This window comes from Prunus avium, chromosome 6 (genome assembly GCF_965620075.1).
Source record: "Prunus avium chromosome 6, drPruAviu1.hap1.1, whole genome shotgun sequence".
NCBI lineage: Eukaryota > Viridiplantae > Streptophyta > Magnoliopsida > Rosales > Rosaceae > Prunus > Prunus avium.
In genome coordinates, this window is record NC_142289.1 from 23,151,628 (window position 1) to 23,170,358 (window position 18,731).

Consider the following 18,731-nt stretch of genomic DNA (forward strand, 5'->3'; position numbering starts at 1 on the left):
TATTGAACGCTACAAGGCTCGGCTCGTTGCCAAAGGTTATCACCAACAAGCTGGCATCGATTATTATGAGACTTTCAGTCCTGTTGTAAAGCCCACCACAATTCGCACTGTCCTTAGTCTTGCTATACCTTCTGGCTGGCCCCCTGCATCAATTGGACGTCAAGAACGCCTTTCTTCATGGTGTTTTAACAGAAGAGGTTTACATGACTCAGCCCCTAGGTTTTGTTGACCCTAGTCATCCCCATCATATTTGCAAACTTCACAAAGCACTTTATGGTCTCAAACAAGCCCCTCGTGCTTGGTTCCAACGCTTCAGTTCTTTCCTGCTTGCTTATGGTTTCACCCAAAGTCGAGCGGATAATTCCATGTTTGTCTTTCAGGGCGATTCCTACAAGATGGTTCTGTTACTATACGTTGATGATATTGTTGTTACTGGCAGTTGTTATTCTTCCCATTTGCAGTCTTTTATCAGCCAATTGAGGGTGGCCTTTGAAATCAAGGATATTGGTCGCCTGAGTTACTTCCTCGGTCTCGAAGTGAAGCATCTTCCCTCTGGTATACACCTGACATAGAATAAATACACTTCGGACATTTTAAAACGCAGCAATCTTCTGGAAAGCTAACCTTGCTCCACACCTCTCGCTTCCAAAAAGATTCTTTCATGCACCTCTGGCGAGCCCATCTCTGATCTAACTCTTTATCGCCAATTAGTGGGTTCTCTTCAGTACTTAACACTTACAAGACCTGACATCTCATTTGCTGTTCAACATGTATCCCAATTTATGGGAGCTTCTCATACCGCCCATATGGAGGCTGTTAAACGAATTTTACGGTATTTAAAAGGATCTCTTAGCCAAGGTCTCCATCTTCAGTCATCCTCTGCACCAACACGCCTGGTGGTATATTCTGATGCCGATTGGGATGGGTGTCCAAACACTCGCCGTTCCACTACTGGGTTTTGCGTGTTTCTTGGGCCTAACCTTATCTCATGGTGTGCTAAAAAGGAACGCACAGTTTCTCGATCTACTGTCGAAGCCGAATACCGTGCTTTAGCCTATGCCTGTGCTGACACTGTATGGATTCATGGTTTATTATCTGAACTGGGGGTCTCCATTTCCTTTCCGATCTTGCTCTATTGTGATAACCTCAGTACAACTTACATGGCTGCCAATCCTGTGTTTCATTCACGCACAAAACACATCGCCTTGGATTACCACTTTGTTCGGGAACGTGTAGCCACTGGCACTCACCGTGTTCAATTCTTGCCTTCTGCTAACCAGTTAGCTGATGTTTTTACCAAAGGACTATCCAAAGGTCGCTTTTCTCATTTGGTATCCAAACTTGTCTCCCGAGAGTCAAGTTTGCGGGGGAGTGTTGAGAAGAAGACATAATCATTAAGCAGACAACACAATATTCTGGTGCATGTACACAGAGCTGGACAAACGGTAGTGTAGGTGTGGGACCAAGACAACTGCATGTGGTCTTGACTAGTGCAGAATATTTATCAGATTAGTGATATGTTATTTTATTGTTAAAGTCTCTACCCACATGCAGAATACTTGTATATAAATATAGTCAGCATCTTGTAAACCAAAGTAAGCAATAATAAACTAGTTTCTTCATCCATGAAATTGAAGCCATAAATTATCACCCCACCAAAGCTAGAACTTAAACCTCTGCCTAATCATCTTAAATATTTTTATTTGAGTGTTAATGAAACTCTTCTTGTTCTAATTGCTGCAGGTCCCACCTTACATGAAGAAGAGAGCTTAATTAAAGTTCTAAAAGAGCATAAAATATCCCTTAGGTGGACCATAGCAGATATCAAAGGTATAAGCCCAAGCATGTGCATGCATCGAATACTAATGGAAGAAGACAGAAAATCCAACCGTGATGCCTAAAGGAGACTAAATTGCAACATGGAAGAGGTGGTTAGAGCTAATGTTCTAAAGCTACTTGATGTAGGAATCATCTACCCAATTTCAGATTCTAAGTGGGTGAGGCCTATGCAAGTTGTTCCAAAGAAGTCTAGAATCATCGTTGTGAAGAATAAGCTAGTTCCTACACGAACTGTCACCAGTTGGACAGTTTGCATTTATTACAGGAAGTTGAACACATCCACGAGAAATGATCATTTTCCCTTGCCATTTATTGATCAAATGCTTGAACGTTTATCTGGTCATGCTTGCTATTGTTTTCTTGATGGTTATTCAGGTTATAATCAAATTCCTATTGCTCCAAAAAGCCAAGAGAAGACCACATTCACATGCCCATTAGAAGGTTGCCATTTGGTTTGTGGAATGCTCCAGTAACTTTCCAAAGATGCATGATGGCAATCTTTTCAGATATGGTGGAACGATTCATTGAGGTATCTATGGATGATTTTTCAGGTTTTGGTTCAACTTTTGATGATCGTGTTCACCACTTGTCTCTAGTGCTTAAAAGATGCTAGGAAACCAGTCTGATTTTAAATTGGGAGAAGTGACACTTCATGGTAAGACAAGGAATTGTGCTAGGCCATGTGATTTCAAGCAAGGGAATTGAAGTGGACAAAGCCAAGATTAATTTGATCTCAAATCTACCGCCCCCTTCCTCTGTTAAAGGAGTTAGAAGCTTTCTAGGCCATGCTGGATTCTATAGAAGGTTCATCAAAAATTTCTCAAGCATTACATGGCCATTGTGTAATCTACTTGCTAAGGATGTTGTTTTTGAGTTTGATGAAGCTTGCATGGAAGCTTTTACTACCTTGAAGGAGCTAACTTCAGCCCCTATTCTCATGGCTCTGAATTGGTCTTTACCATTTGAAATAATGTGTGATGCTTCTTGTTAGATCCCACATCGACCAACGGAGAGGGGGTGATGTGCCTTATATGTACATGCCCGGCTCCATCTAGCACAAGGCCTTTTGGGAGCTCACTGGATTTGGAGTCATGGGAACTCCGAAGTTAAGCGAGTTGGGGCTAGAGCAATCCTATGATGGGTAACCCACTGGGAAGTTAATCGTGAGTTCCCAGAAACAAAACCGTGAGGGCAGAGAGAGGGGCCCAAAGCGGACAATATTGTGCTACGGCGGAGCCGATCCCGGGAAGTGACACTTCTGACTTTGCTATTGGTGTAGTTTTAGGTCAAAAGAATAACCTTCCCCATGTGATTTATTATGCTAGCCAGACCTTGAATGATGCTCAACTCAACTACTCCACAACAGAGAAGGAGTTGCTTGCTGTGGTTTTTGCTTTAGAAAAATTTCGTTCTTACATTGTAAGTTCTAAAGTAATTGTTTATTCTGACCATTTGAGCAGAATTGAGAATTGTGGTTGAAGAACAAGGAGAAGCTGTACTACTATTGAATGAGACTTTCCCGGATGAACAACTATATGTTGCCCAAGTCAAAGAGTCGTGGTATGCTGATTTTGTTAATTATCTTGCTTGTGGTGTTATTTGAAATTATCCAACTTCTCAGGACAAGAAGAAGTTCTTTTCCATGGTGAAACATTATGTCTTGGATGAACCTTTCTTATTCAAGCATTGCCCTGATCAACTCATTAGAAGGTGTGTTCCAGAAAGAGCAAGAAGGCATACTTAATCATAGCCACGAATTGGCATGTGGAGGTCACTTTAGAGCTAAGAAAACTGCACTTAAAATTTTGCAATATGGTTTCTTTTGGCCCACTATATTCGAAGATGCGTTTCATTTTTGTGTTAAGTGTGATAGGTGTCAAAGGATGGGGAACATAAGCCGTAGGAATCAAATGCCATTGAACAACATACTCATTGTGGAGCTCTTCGATGTGTGGGGTATTGATTTCATGGGACCATTCCCATCTTTCTTTGGTTACACCAACATACTTGTGGATGTTGATTATATGTCTAAATGGGTGGAATCCACAGCCACCAAACCAATGATCACAAGGTGGTGCTAAAGTTCTTGAGGGACAATATTTTCACAAGGTTTGGAACTCCAAGGGTTGTCATTAGTGATGGAGGCAGCTACTTTTGTAACAAGCCATTCGAAGCACTCATGAAAAAGTACAACATCACCCATCGAGTCTCTACACCATATCATCTTCAAACTTCTGGTCAAGTAGAAATAAGCGATAGAGAAATTAAGCACATCCTAGAGAAGGTTGTGAACCATACAAGGAAAAATTGGGTTGCCAAGCTCAATGATGCATTATGGGCTTATAGGACTGTATATAAGACTCCCATTGAAATGAGCCCTTCTCGTCTTGTGTTTGGGAAAGCTTGTCACCTGCCAATGGAGCTTGAACACAAAGCTCTTTGGGCCATCAAGAAGTTGAATTTTGATGTAGACAAGGCCGGCCATGTTAGAAAGTTTCAGCTCAATGAATTGGAGGAAATAAGACATGAGTCTTATGAGAATGCAAAGCTTTACAAAGAACGAACCAAGAGTTATTGTGATAGAAACATTCAACCGACCAAAGGTATGGCAGTTCTTTTATTTAACTGACATATGTGTCTCTTTCCAGTAAAATTGAAGTCTATGTGGCTTGGCCCCATCACCGTGGTCAATGTTTCTCATTATGGAGTTGTGGAGATTCAAAACCTTAAATATGGCTCGACTTTCAAAGTAAATGGACAACGTGTAAAGCCATTCTATGAGGGAATTTCAGCTGGCATTCGAACTGGGCATATGGTGGATCAACTTCCCTTCATACAATCAACTTAGTCAGTTGCATAATGTGTTCCCAGGACATTAACTAAGACGCTTCTTGGGAGGCAACCTATGTGTTCAAGAATAAGGTGTTTGGTAGAGGTCGACCTAATCACATCAAGGGGGAGTTTCTCTAAACCTTTTCTTAACTTTTCCCTTTATTATTTACATGTTCTCAAGCATCTTGACTATGCTTTAACATTGAGAACAATGTTCAATTCAAATCTGGGGGGAAGGTTTTCAATTTTCGTTCGTTTGTCACTAATTTTTTTAGAATATTATTCAATCAATGCTATGGAGCTGCCATTAAGGTTTTCATATTAGAATTTTTGCACATCACAAAGCTTTTGCTCTTAGAATTCTAGTGGCTAATGTACCATGCTCAAATTCTTAAAGGAGAATAGTGGAGACTACCCAAGTGAGCTATGTCGAGCCTATTTTCTTTCTTGAGAGAGTTTAAAGTGTTTCTATTTCTCATCCCTACAGATTTTCTTCAATTCACTCTAAATGATCTCATTGTTCAATTTTGATTGAATACTAAGGATGATTCTCTTTTGCAGATATCATGTGCTTGCTCTCACTCATGAATGAACTCATTGAAGTGATGCTAGGCTATGTGTGCTTAAACATTCTATGTACTTCCTTTTCACCCTGTCCATATGTGTGTTCCATCAACCCTCTTAAAGCCAAACACTTCAAGCCTTTTTCTTTTATCACTCTTATCATTTCCCTACCATTGTATCTCAATCTGAGATATTTAAACTATTGTAGCCATACCCTATAGCTTAGGAATATACCAAGGTATGCCAAGATAAAGTTTGAAGCAAGGAAGTTACTGCCATGTACTTGAATGAAAAATGGTGTGAATCTATGCAATGAATCAAATCATCAAATAAGAAAGAGAAAAGAGAAAATGTTTCAACCTAATCTAAGTGTGAAAAATCATATCTATGTCGAGTGATGCCATGAAGTATGCAGCAATGCCATTCTAAATCAATGATGCCTTTCAGATCAATGAAGAATGCAGCCTTGGTATGTTCTTAAGTTACTTTTTTTTCCCTTCAAATTCTTCCATTTTCCCTAACCTTAGCCTTTCATTACAACCTTCTGAAAGACCTAGCTGATCTTTGAGGATGTATTCATGGGTGCTGGTATGTATGTGTGTATCCCTATTCTTAGTATTTGATTCCTTTCATGAGATCTAACTAAAAAATGTGCTTCTATTTCATATACTCATTTATGCTTGCTTGAGAGAATAAAACCATTTTTTCTGAGTGATTGAGTGGTATCTGCAAGAATTAGAGTCAAAGCATGTTCTTTCTTCAAGGTTTGAGTGTGCTTGCTTCGAAGACGTGTGCCTTTGAGCTATAGCTTTCACTTTACACACTAATTGATCACCTGTCTTGGCAACCCTATGGTGTTGGAGGCATGACTAAAGTTTCTTTCATTTTTATTAGTTGATTTCAAAAGGTTTTCTAACCACTTTGTTTTGTAGAGTAAGTAAAACGTTTGTGGGTATCATATCTGTTAAACCTTTAGGAGACACAACTCATTCTACTAGGGATGCCTAGAGGTTTAAAGGCTTGTTGTATACGCTCAATGCAATCGAGTTACCTGTGGAAATGGTCTAGTTAACCTCTTGTTTAATTTTTGTCTTTGTTTTGTTTTGTTTTGCTCGAGGACTAGGAAATCTAGGTATGGGGTTATTTGATCAGTGCATAATTGTATATCATTTTGTACCCTTCTTGCTTATGATTTGGTTATGTTTTTTAGTTAAACTTGTGCTTTTAATCTCCTTTCTGTTCATCATTCAGTTATTGGGCTCTAAGTACCATTGAAGACATTGGATAGAAAAAGGTGCACAAACGTGCAATCCTGAAGACTGAGTTAGCAATTCGTTTTTGACTTAACATCTTCATCTAACCTTGGATTGGCCCAAATGACATGTGGTTGGAAAGATGACATTCTAAACTTCAAGTTGGAGGGCTCAAAGTTGTCAATTCTGGAAGGGAAGCCCAATTCGTGAGCCAGTGCAGTTACTATCCTGCTGAGCTAGGCATGAGCTATTTTGCTGGTGGGATTGTTGGTGAGTAGACAAGATGAAGTGCAGTAGCCAAAAGAAATTAAGGAAGATGAAGTGGGAGCTGTAGCACTAAGCCCAAGAAGAAGAGATAATGTTTTCAAATGCTGGTAGGGAAGTTAGGTAAAGTTAGCAAAGTGGGTGTTGTTGGTAGATGCAATATTCAATTCAGAATTACCATTTCCTTCTCCTTATAAATACCACTTCCATTCCACACCAAAATCATGAACCACATCCAGGGATTCACACTCCCACAAATCACTCCATCCTCCACACTCCCATCATTTCCCAAACACATTCAGAAATCACCCTAAAACACTCTCATAACCCCAAACACTTCAACAATCAACCCAAAACTCTAAACAGCCCCAAATCACCAAAACTGTCCTAGCAAGCCTCTCTTCCATTTCCCTACGAATTTCATCTTCCTCAACCATCATCACTCACCCAAACTCATCCCAAATCACCTCATTAACCTTCATAAATCCTTCTACACGTGGTGTCCAATGCTTCTCCACGTCTAGAATGATGTATGAAGGTTAAGGAGGTGATTTGGGATGATTTTGGGTGAGTGTTGATGGCTGAGAAAGAGGAAATTCATAGGGAAATGGAAGTTAGGCTTGCTGGGACAGTTTTGGTGATTTGGGGCTGTTTAGAGTTTTGCGTTGATTGCTGGAGTGTTTGGGGTTGTGGGAGTGTTTTAGAGTGATTTCTGAATGTGTTTAGGAAATTATGGGAGTGTGAAGGATGGAGTGATTTGTGGGAGTGTGAATCCCTGGATGTGGTTCATGATTTTGGTGTGGAATGGAAGTGGTATTTATAGGAAGAAGGAAAGGGGAATTCTGAATTGAATATTGCCTCTACCAACAACACCCACTTCACCAACTTTACCTAACTTCCCCACTAGCATTTGAAAACATTATCTCTTCTCTTTGGGCTTAGTGTTGCAGCTCCCACTTCATCTTCCTTTATTTCATTTGGTTGTTGCACTTCATCTTGTCTGCTCACCAACAATCCCACCAGCAAAAATAGCTCATGCCTAGCTCAGCAAGACCAAAAACTTCATGGCTCACGAATTGGGCTTCCCTTCAGCAATTGACAAGTTTGAGCCCTCCAACTTGAAGTTCAGAATGTTATCTTTCCAACCACGTGTCATTTGGGCCAATCCAAAGTCAGATGAAGATGTTAAGTCTAAAACAAATTGCTAATTCAGGTTTCAGGTTTGCACGTTTTTCTATCCAATGTCTTCAATCGTACTTAGAGCCCAATAACTGAATGATGAACAGAAAGGAGATTAAAAGCATAAGTTTAACTAAAAAATAGTACCAAATCATAAGCTAGTAGGGTACGAAATGATATATAATTATGCAATGATTAATAGGTTGTGATAGGATGCACGCTGGTTAGGACTTGTCGAACCGGTCTATTTAGGTCAATTAGTGGTTCGTAGCTTGGCTGTGTTTCCTCAAGGCCATGGATTGGACAACAACATGCAACAATATATAGGACTAGGAAGAAGGTTCAAAACATCAAACCATGCCCATTGTTTTACTTGGTGACAACTAATTAATTTTGTCTAAAAAAATCTACTCAATAAGAACCACACTTGTTGCATTATGCGAATAAAGCCAACACGTTAACACTACTAAGCAGACTGCAAACAATTATGTGTAACAAACCTGATTCTCTTCTAATAAGTTCTGTAAATTGTATGCTGCATTTTCTATCATTGTAGGGGCAGATATGGCAGATGAACCAGAAGTTATAAAAAGAGAAGTGATTGAGAATTATGCCAAGGACCTTCCTCCTATATACCTAGACGTTGTGCAGCACTCGAATCTTTCGACATTGACATAGGCTCCACTAATGTTCAGGTATCCATGGCATGTAGTATTTGGGAACTTAAGCAAGCAAACATCACTGTGGCTGGCAATGCCATGCACCCCCATGACACCTTATTTAGCATAAGGAGGTTGCACATCATTAGAAGATGCAGTGGTTTTAGGTAGACACATAGGGAAGTCCTTTATACAAAATGGACGACTTGTGCCAAAAGAGATGGCGGTTACAATTGGAAAATATGTGGAACAAAGAAGGTGGCGCGTCTCTTTGTTGATCGCATGGTCATATTTAACAGGATAGGTGCAGTAGGTAAGGTCTGAATGGGGTATGTTCTTGAGGGATGCCATATTTTACAAGTTCCTTTACCTTAAAATCGTTATATTTACTCGTTATGATTGTGGAAAACTTAATTTCTAGTGCATTTCACTGGGGACAAGAATTAGTTTGGGATTGTTGTCAATTTTTTTTTTTTTAAAAAAAGCTGCTTTTGCTGTGCTTTAAAAATAATTAGCTGTAAAGTAAAGCAGCTCCATGTTTGGTAAACAATATTTTAAAGTGCTATTAGTACAAAAAACAGTGTCAAAATCGTTGGGTAAATGTACTATAAAACTGTTATAATTGTGAATAATGACTAAAATAGACATGATGTTGAAAGTGTTATGTGCTAATCATGTGGTGGTAGTGGTGGTGGTAAAAGAGATGAAGGTGAAGGTGGTGGTGATGATGAAGGTGGAGTTGGTCGTAGTGATATTGGTGGTGGTGAGGATTGCGGTTGTGGAGGTGGAGGTAGTGAAGGTGGTGGTGGTGGTGGTGGTGGTTGTGGAGGCGGTGAATGTGGTGGTGGAGTTGGATGTGGAAGTGGAGGTGGTGTTATTTTTTAAAATGAATGATGGTATTTTGGGAATTAAAAAAATTAATTAAAGGCTTATCTCTGCTTGTTTTGAAAGCAGCTTTGAAAAGCAACTCAAAGCGTGCTTGTAAAAGCTGCTGTCAAAAGGCCACTTCTTTTAAAATAATCGGGATTTTTTTTTTTACCAAACTCCTTAAACTCCTTAACTTTAAAGTGAAACAGGTTTTTAGCAAAAAATAATAAATAAATAAATAAATAAGCAAAATCCTAAATGGGGCCTAAATCATGCTCTTTATGCTTTTGGAAATACAAAAATTGCCAACATTGATAGATAAGTTTTGATGAAGAGAATGAAATTCTACTTTTCACAATATTGTCAATATTGCTTAAGTACACTGATAATCTTAATGGTCCTAATGGTGTTATTGATAATTTCAAAAATTGCCATCCTCCTGTCGCCCTCTCTTCCCATTCATTCAAAGCTGAAAAACACCGTGTATGAGAAGGTTTGTGTTCTTTGAAATTTGTAGGGTCTTTGACGTGTCTTTATATAAACTCCATCACTTGGGTTACAAACTCAGGGCCGGCCCTGGGGGTAGGCAAGAAGGGCCTTGGCCATGGGCCTCCAATTAAGGGGGCCCCAAAATTTTTTATATTATATATATATATTTTTTATTGTCCAACTAAAAATTAAAAAATTCAAAACAAAAAAAAAACAGAAAGTCAGCGTTGTAATTGAACGAGGAAGGCTCTTCCTCTTCCCATTCAGAAACTCTTTGTTTCCTATGCCACACAGCCAGCCAAGAGCAACAGCCCCTTTCCTAATTATTTCTCCATGGAGCTCTATTTAATCCATCGATCTCTTAATAATCAACCATTATATTTTTCTCTGTTATTCCCATCTCCCTTCAATCCATTATCCATATCCTTTATTTTCAGTTTCTATCATCTTTCTCATATCAGATTCATATTATAACCCTAAGTTTCAATCTCACCCAAAAAGCTCACAAATTGTCTTTGAGATTGATGGTGACCAAGAGGGGAGGAGCATGAGAAACTGAAAAGGTAATCAGATTTATAATTTTTTCTTTATATTTGTTCCTACCCAGCAAACTATTGTTTCAATTCAATTTCCAATAGGAACAAAACACAGAGAGATACAGAGTGGTAATCAGATTATTGTTCAGATTTTATTCTTGTCTAACTTGTTTTTTGTCTCTACGAAACTCCGCAAAGGATAGTTATAGATTCATACTGGCACTCTAATTTGACTTTTCTAGATATCAAGCCGCTAACTTACAACATACAGCTAGCTCACTTAATTTGGATTTGTTTCTAAGGCAAAACATCCTCTGCCTGGTGGAGATAATCTCCCAAGTCTCCTTATATAAGTCGCTATAAAACTGCACAATGACATCTACTAAACTTTTCTTAACAAAAGCTTGCATATATCTTATCATTGCAGATGTACATGAATCAGGTGGAGGTACAGAGTGGAGTTTCTCAAAGTGCTAGAAGATCAAGGATTTTTCAGTGTTTGATTGTACTTTTAATGTTACAGTTTTTACTTTTTTGATTGTAAATGGTGCAGAGGAAATCAAGCAGCTATTTGATAAAGGGAAAGCTTCAGATATTTGCACATTGTAATGGGATGGATCTCTTATTGGCTGCCTGTTTGGGAGGAAGAAGGCTACAGGAAGATTTTGTACCCATCCAAATTTGCTGCAACCATTTCATATGTTGTTTTTAAAGCTGATTTTGCTAAACTCATGTGATGAAGCTTGAAGCCATAAGCTAATCTTAAGGGAAAGGGTTTAGTATTTTGTACAAACACTTAGTTTTAATGTATCTTGACATGTTCCCATTATTGGTTGTTGGAATGTTGGTTTGTAAATTTTTAATTTTCTTCATGATATTAAATACGTAATCAGAATTTTTTTGTTTTATATGGAGATATGGCTACACTCTACATAAAATCATTTTATTTGTTGTTTTTTTTGCAATTTTATATATACTAAGGGAAGGGGCCTCATTTAGTTTATTGCCTAGGGCCACCGAAAAGTCAGGGACTCGTACCAGACCAGTCAAGTCATTGGGCCTCTCTCATTTAATCAATTCGCATCAAGCTTTTTCTTCTCTATTTTTTTTGGGTCAAATTCTCATCAAGCTTTATACAATTAGCCTATTTATTAGGCTTTTGTAAATTCAAACCCAAACAAATTCTAACAAAGGAAATACAATGAGGGGCTATACTGAAGGAGTCAAAGGCTCAAGATTTCTATAGTGAGGGCCTTACTAAGGCCCTTAGATGAGGTCCTATCTCTTAACCATTGGATCAAATTGATTAGTCATTGGATTAAATTGGTTAGTTTGATCCAACTATTAAGATATAGGAACTCATCGCAAGGTCTTAACCCTCACTATAGAATAACTTGTCAAAGGCCATCTCTAACAATGGGCTATACCCTCACATTTAGCCATTTCACACCCAAAACTCATCTCCAACAAATGGGTTATGCGTGCCATGTCACTGGGCCAAGCTCAGTCAGCAGGTTAAAAAGGTCAAATGCTCGGCCAAATGTGACTTGCTTCTTGGGTGGGCTATATCTTATTTTATTATTTCTTGGGGAGCTAGTTGTTTTAAATTAATGTATTATTGTTGCTTTTAAATTAATGTTTTAGTTTCTTGGGTGAGCTGTTGTTGTTTTTAAATTAATCTTATCCTATTTGAAAAAAAAATTCTTTTCTAAAATCCTATCCGAAAATATTTTTGTTTCTAAAATAAATTTTAAATAGGGTCTAAAATAGTACTTTAATAAATTAACCAATATATTTAAAGAATATACTCAAAACTAATAAAATATGAAGGGGGCTATGATTTAACTCTGCCCTGCTGGAGACAATAAAAATATAGCCCATCACTATTCCTTAAAAAACTATAAATAGTGGGCTAAATTTTAGTACAAGCAATAGTCTAAACTCACACACACAACTAAGATAACATGTGAGTTCGAACCTGATACCTCTATTGTAACACCCCATCCTAAAATTTAATTTAATTTCCTAAATTGTAAAGCGAAAGGATGGTTGTACCCATAGGGCTTTTAAGTGGCTTATGGTACAACTTTTTGTTAAGTGAACTAATTTTGGAAATTTTCTTGGTTCTAGTGCGTAAAGCTCGAGCTCATGAGTGTTAAATATATCCCCTAGAAGCCAATATAAAATAGAAAATTCTAAGGATATAATATAATAAATACAATTAATAGGGCGTGAATGTTACTTTTAAAAACATAATGTATACAAAGTAACAAGTCCATGGATATATAAATGGAAAGTAGTCTAAAGAAGTTAGATTCACAAGACCTTTCCATCATAAGAATATCATATCCTAAAATGTTTATGATCATAGGATCACCAATTGGACAATAGTGACCCGCAAAGACTGGTACACACTATGTCTACTCAATTGGGAGGATGACTAATCTCAAGTCATTTGTATAGAGACACTGAGACAGGTGTGTAGGTGCTCTATAGAGATGGAATTCACTGAATGCGATCAAATCAAGAATTCTTGTATGGAAGTCTTACTCACAAGTGTCAAACAAGGAATACTTAGAATGTGCACAGATGCAATGTACAACAAGGAATCTCTATTCTTAGTAAGAAGAGAGATTTGTTGAATCTTTGGCCAAAGTACATGATGAGAATTGAAACAAGAATGTTTGCATGACATACTGTTAGGTGTCACTCATGGTTTGTGGAAGCCTTGTAAGGACTAATAGAGAGAATTGTATAGAGGGATACAATTCACATTTGATTTAGAAGAAATCATATTTACCCATGGCATCGCTAATTAGAACCTATAAGATTACACACCAAAAAGGAGTGGATTGAGAATTAAGAAGAGAATGAACGATTTTGTGGATTGGTCAAAGTCAAAGTCAAAGTCAAGGTCAAGGTCAAAGTCAAAAGTCAAAATACTTGACACGGTCAACATAAGGTTGACTAGGACCAATGCTTGTTAGAAAAGTTAGTGACATAATTTGTTAAGTCATTAAACTAATTAGAATAGTTTAATAAATTAATTAAAGTTATGGAACTTTAGTTTTGGTCCTACATGACTTAAATATTTATAGAAATGGACCTTATAGACTTAGACATATATGTGACACATTATGAGATAAATGTAATAGACCAAAAAGAGGCCAATGATAAGGGGTGCGACACATGTGCGGACTAAGGTCCACATGTGTCACAAATGTGACAAATGTGGCTCTTTAAATAGAAAGCCATATCATCATATCATTTAGGGTTTCAAGTTGGATATTTTGGAAGAAAGGAAACATCAAACCTTTCTCCCCAACTCCCCCTTGGCTGGCCACTTAGAGAAGAGGAGTCTAGCACTCATCTTCTCTCCAAGCTTCCTTATTCTCTCATCTCTTCCATCCTTGGTGAAGACTCTTTGGAGAGGTACAACTCTTTTATGTATATTTGGAGAGCAAGTGTAGAGAATCAACATCAAAGGGACCAAGCCCTTTACTTGAACACCATCCTTGGTTTCAAGATTCGCTCCAAGGGTATGTCTTCTTTCAACCCTCTCTTTAATCGTTGATTATAGTGTCTTTGGTGAAAGTTTTCATAAGCTTAAAAAGATTGGGACCTAAGTAGGACTTGCACGAATCTATAACTTTGTTTTGCTTCCGCTTTTGTTTAAATGTATATTAGATATGTTTATGCTAGATGATTCATTCTCCTACCTCCAATGGGTATTTGAGAAACACCCTACACCTAAAATTCGCTTCAATGAGTTCGTGGACACATGGCGGGCTCGAATCGAAGTTAACACGAGAAAGTTTTGGTCCATGGAAGTTAGTGACAATTCCGTAAATTTGGAAAAGTCATATTTTTAAATTCCTTGCTAGCTAGTCCAGTAAAGGAAAGACTTTCTTTCTCTCTTCTCGAGCTCTCTCTCCAAAACAGGCGCACCACACCTCCTCAGATTCCCAACGAGGAATCTCCTTCGCCTGACCACCTCTGGTGACAGCACCGGTCGAAAAAGAACCGACACCGACCGGGGAACCCATCTAGCACAATACCCAAGCCCCTCAACCAATCATGGCGACGCTACGAGCTGCAAAAAGGTCGGGGGTTTCTGAGAGTTCCAACGTCATTTATGGCGACTATAGCAGCCGTTGCCATCGGTCCAAGTATGGATCTTCATCCTCCCTTAATGCTCTAGTTATTGGTGTAGGTGGTTTGGATCGATTTTAGCTTTTGAAAGTTTGATTTAGACACCCTTAGAGCCCGACGGTTTATGACTTCTCATAATTCAAGTTTTGTGTATGGGTTGTGGGATTTTCACATGTTATTGTTATTCATATATGTTGAAAAGTGTGAGAAATGAAAGGTTATGGAAACGGAATATATGTTGCCTTCGAAAAAGAAATGTTGCCTACGGAATACATAAATGTCTTCAGACAAACGGTTACCTTTGGATTGTCTTCGGACATACGGTTGCCTTCGGATTGTCTTCAGACACCCCAGTTGCCTTCGGATTTGTCTATGCACGTATAACATTACCCCATGATTATCGGGGACAACTGAACCATGTGGTGCTAAGATTTGCATCTCAGGTTGACCTCGTATCCCCTAAGTTTTGCTAGGATTTGCATCTCAGGCTCATCTCATGTCCCTTAAGTTCTGCTAGGATTTGCATCTCAGGCTGACCTTGTGTCCCCTAAGTTATGCTAGGATTGTTTCAAGCTAACTATCAGTCTCTGAGTTCTACTAGGATATGGATGCACTTGCGGATTGGGTCCCACGCGTAGTTACTAGGATATTCTTCTCCACCGTACTCATATTATTTGCACAGGGTTGACCAGGATCCCCAACCACCTGTGTTGTCCACCCGAAGGTATTGTTTTGAGGTCGTTCCCACACAGAGTGTGAAAATGATGGAAAACTAATCCAACCCAAGTTAATTCAGTTGCTAACTTAGTTGATTCAAAGTTGATTTAATGAGAAAATGCAAATAAACTAGAATAGGGATTAAATTAATGTGAAAAAAAACTAAGGTTTTAGATTCCACATCATTATTCCATAAAACTCTAATTATTTATCTAACAATTCCCATGGAGTAGCAATCTAGAAATCAATCTACTGTTTTCTCAAGATATATGAATGAAACATGCAATTTAATGAATCTTATGTAAATTATCATTTCCTTCACAAGTACAAATTCTAAGCATCCTATGTGAAAAAAGATTATTTAACTACTGTTGAGGCCCAAAATGTCACAAGAAGCCCAAAAATATTTCAAGCCCAATATAACATATAATGTTGGTCATGTGTTAATCCAAGCTATATTTTGGGAATTAATTCATTGAATAAATATAGAAATAATGTACATGCCATGCCAAGCCAATAATACATTTTCCTATGCTAAACCACCCGAAAAGCTTAAGTGGGCCCAAGCCACATACATCTGGGGCTTGCTGAGCGGGTTGTGGTATAGATGGTTACGAGTGTTCATGAAGCCCATTGATGGTTCAAGGAGTGGAAGTTTTGGGTTGCTTGGGAGCACCAAACTCATGCTCATTTCTTGAGCTCAAATATATGGGTAAGCATAAGGGAGAGAAAATAGCCTAGAACCTAAGAGAAGTGGCCCATCACATTAGGAAATGGCCTAGCATCTTGAAAAATATCCCAAGAAAATCTCCAGCACATTACTAGAGCCAAATCCAAAACAAGCCATCGTTAAAACCAAAGGAAACTCACGTGTGCAGGCTGCTGGAAGTAAAACACCCTTCAGACCAGCACCCTTACCCATTTCTTTCCTCTACCAGCTCGTACCAGAAAATAAGAAAGGAAATAGGGAGAGAACATTGCCAGGGATGGAAGGTGCTACAGAGGCCAGCTGTAGGAAAACCTTGGAACCCCAAAATGTTTTATCCCAATGTGCCTGGATTAAGGAATTTTCACCAAAAAGGGTTGAATCAAAGGAAGTAAAGGGAAATGGAGGAGAAGACTTTGCAAAATTGGGGAGAACCATCTAAGGTTTCCTGGAAAGAAGGAGCTTCTAGAGCCTTTAAAATAGGGCATCTCCTACCCAGCAGAACAACACATCCAAAGGGAGCAAGCATCCTCACTCACTGTTGGAACCTTCAATTTCAAGCCCTGTTCTCCCATCTTTTTCTTTTCTCTTCCTGCAAACCATCCAAAGCACAACCAAGCATTCGTCAAGCTACTGGAAAATCTTCTCAAGCCACCCATCCTTTTATCCCCATCTCTCCCTCTCTTCCCTCATCAAATCTTCCCAAATTTCCCTCTCCCCTTGCCATGAACCTCTGTTTCCTATAAGAAATCCAAGCTCTCTCTCTCTCTCTCTCTCTCTCTCTCTCTCTATTGCTAAACTCGTGGAGACTTAGCTCCCATGCCACAAGCCTCTCATGCCAAGCTCTTCCATATTAATTCACTAAAACACGCTTTCATGTCAAGCCTGTATAGTCTCTGTACAATATGAACTCTTTCCAGAGCCCTCTCACACCATTTATTAGCTACCATATGCCAACAGCCGCCAAATACTTTATCTTCTCCAGCACATGTTTCAACACTATTCTCACTTCAAGAAGAGCTTTTCCGACACAGTAAAATCAAGCAAATCATTTCAGTACCTGTTATACATCAAAACTTGCAAGGAGCCATTGAAGATGACCAGAATATTCCCTAAGAATCGGCATTCTTTCGGGATATTTGGGGGCCTAGTCCTTTAACCCAAGCAAAGGGGCAACTTCACTCTCTCTTTATAGCAGCCTAAGTCCACCTAGAGCTGCTGGAACAAAAAAAGGCCCCCATAACTACAAAGGATCAAAGAAATTTGTATATTAGTAATAAAAAACCAAGGATGCATTAATAGATTAACTTAAATTCTTAACTATCACAAATACATGATAGAAGTGGTGAAAAGAAAATTAACCTATTAATCATGTGAAGCCGAAATTATAAACATTGAAGGATATAATAGTTGGGAATTGAAAGATAAAGACCAGAACTTTATTTCATAATGGTGTTTCCTCCTCAATCTTAATCAAGGAGTTTAGCTAGACATAAGTGAAAGTAAAAACAAAACAAAGAAATTGAAATACATAAAAAGAAATGACAACTAAGAGAGGTTGAAGAACATCTATAGGAGAGCTAATAGCTCTCGGTTCTCTCTCTATCCTTGTTCCCGACTCAAAACTACTCTAAAGATCCGTCCTTTCTTCTCTTGCTGAAAGCTCTTGATTCCTCACAAACCCATGTGCATCTCCTGTGTATTCCCATGCCTTGCCTTTCGCTTTTTTCTGCTGCCAAACTTCACGTGCTTTCCTCTTTTGGGTGGTGGTACAGCCACATTCCCTTTTCTTTCTATTTTTAGTTCTTCTTTCTCTTTCTGCTGGTGTGGCTGGCTTCCCTTCATTTGTGCTTCTTTAATTCCTTCAGCTGCCGCCACACTTCCTTTTCTTTGTTTTTGGCTGACTGCATATGGGTTTGCTGCCATCACCTGCAATATTCTCTCAAGGTGTTGGCTAGTTCTTCCTATATGATATGGGCTGCATTTTCTCTTTATTTATTTTTCTTTCTTTCTTTTGGCTGTTGTACATCTCTTCTTGGGTTGCTCAATGCATGTGCACGCCTTGCATTTTGTTTATTTATATGCCCACATGACTAAATTTGCATTCTTTCATTCTTCACGTGGTCAATACAAATGTACATCACCATATGCTCCATCTTTATAGCTCCAGCATGCACCTACAAAATCAAATTATGGTATTAGAATGTAACGATTATAGCATAATTCATAAGAGGTTGAGTGCTGCTACAGAATGAAGGCTGCCAAAATCAAATTAGAAAATATTGGTCCGGGCAAACAAAAAAATTACATGATCAACGACAAGAGATGATGTAGAATTCAATTGAATTCGCCTATTTTCAATGAATGCTTAGGAATAATGCAAGAAAGCAACGTAACATTTTGATTTGTTCAAAATTCATAAAATAAGGTACTAACAAATATAGATTAGGGGTAATGAATTGACATAAAAATGTTCTTATCAAACTGTAGACAAAGAAATTTTGGATACTCGTGTTTACACAAACAACCACAAACCTAAACTTTGCTAGTCCTCGAGCAAAATTAAAAACTAAAAATAAATTAAAATTAACTAAGCCACTTTCGAAAGGATTCTCAATTGCATTTAGCGTATGCAACAAGCCTTTAAAGTCCTAGGTTGCCCTAGTGGACGAGT

The 18,731-nt window shown here is 38.4% G+C and overlaps 1 pseudogene; it reads left to right on the plus strand.

Moving 5' to 3' along the window:
- Positions 1–7,329: 7,329 nt before the first annotated feature.
- Positions 7,330–9,011, plus strand: LOC110744672 (monooxygenase 2-like; annotated as a pseudogene).
- Positions 9,012–18,731: the final 9,720 nt, after the last annotated feature.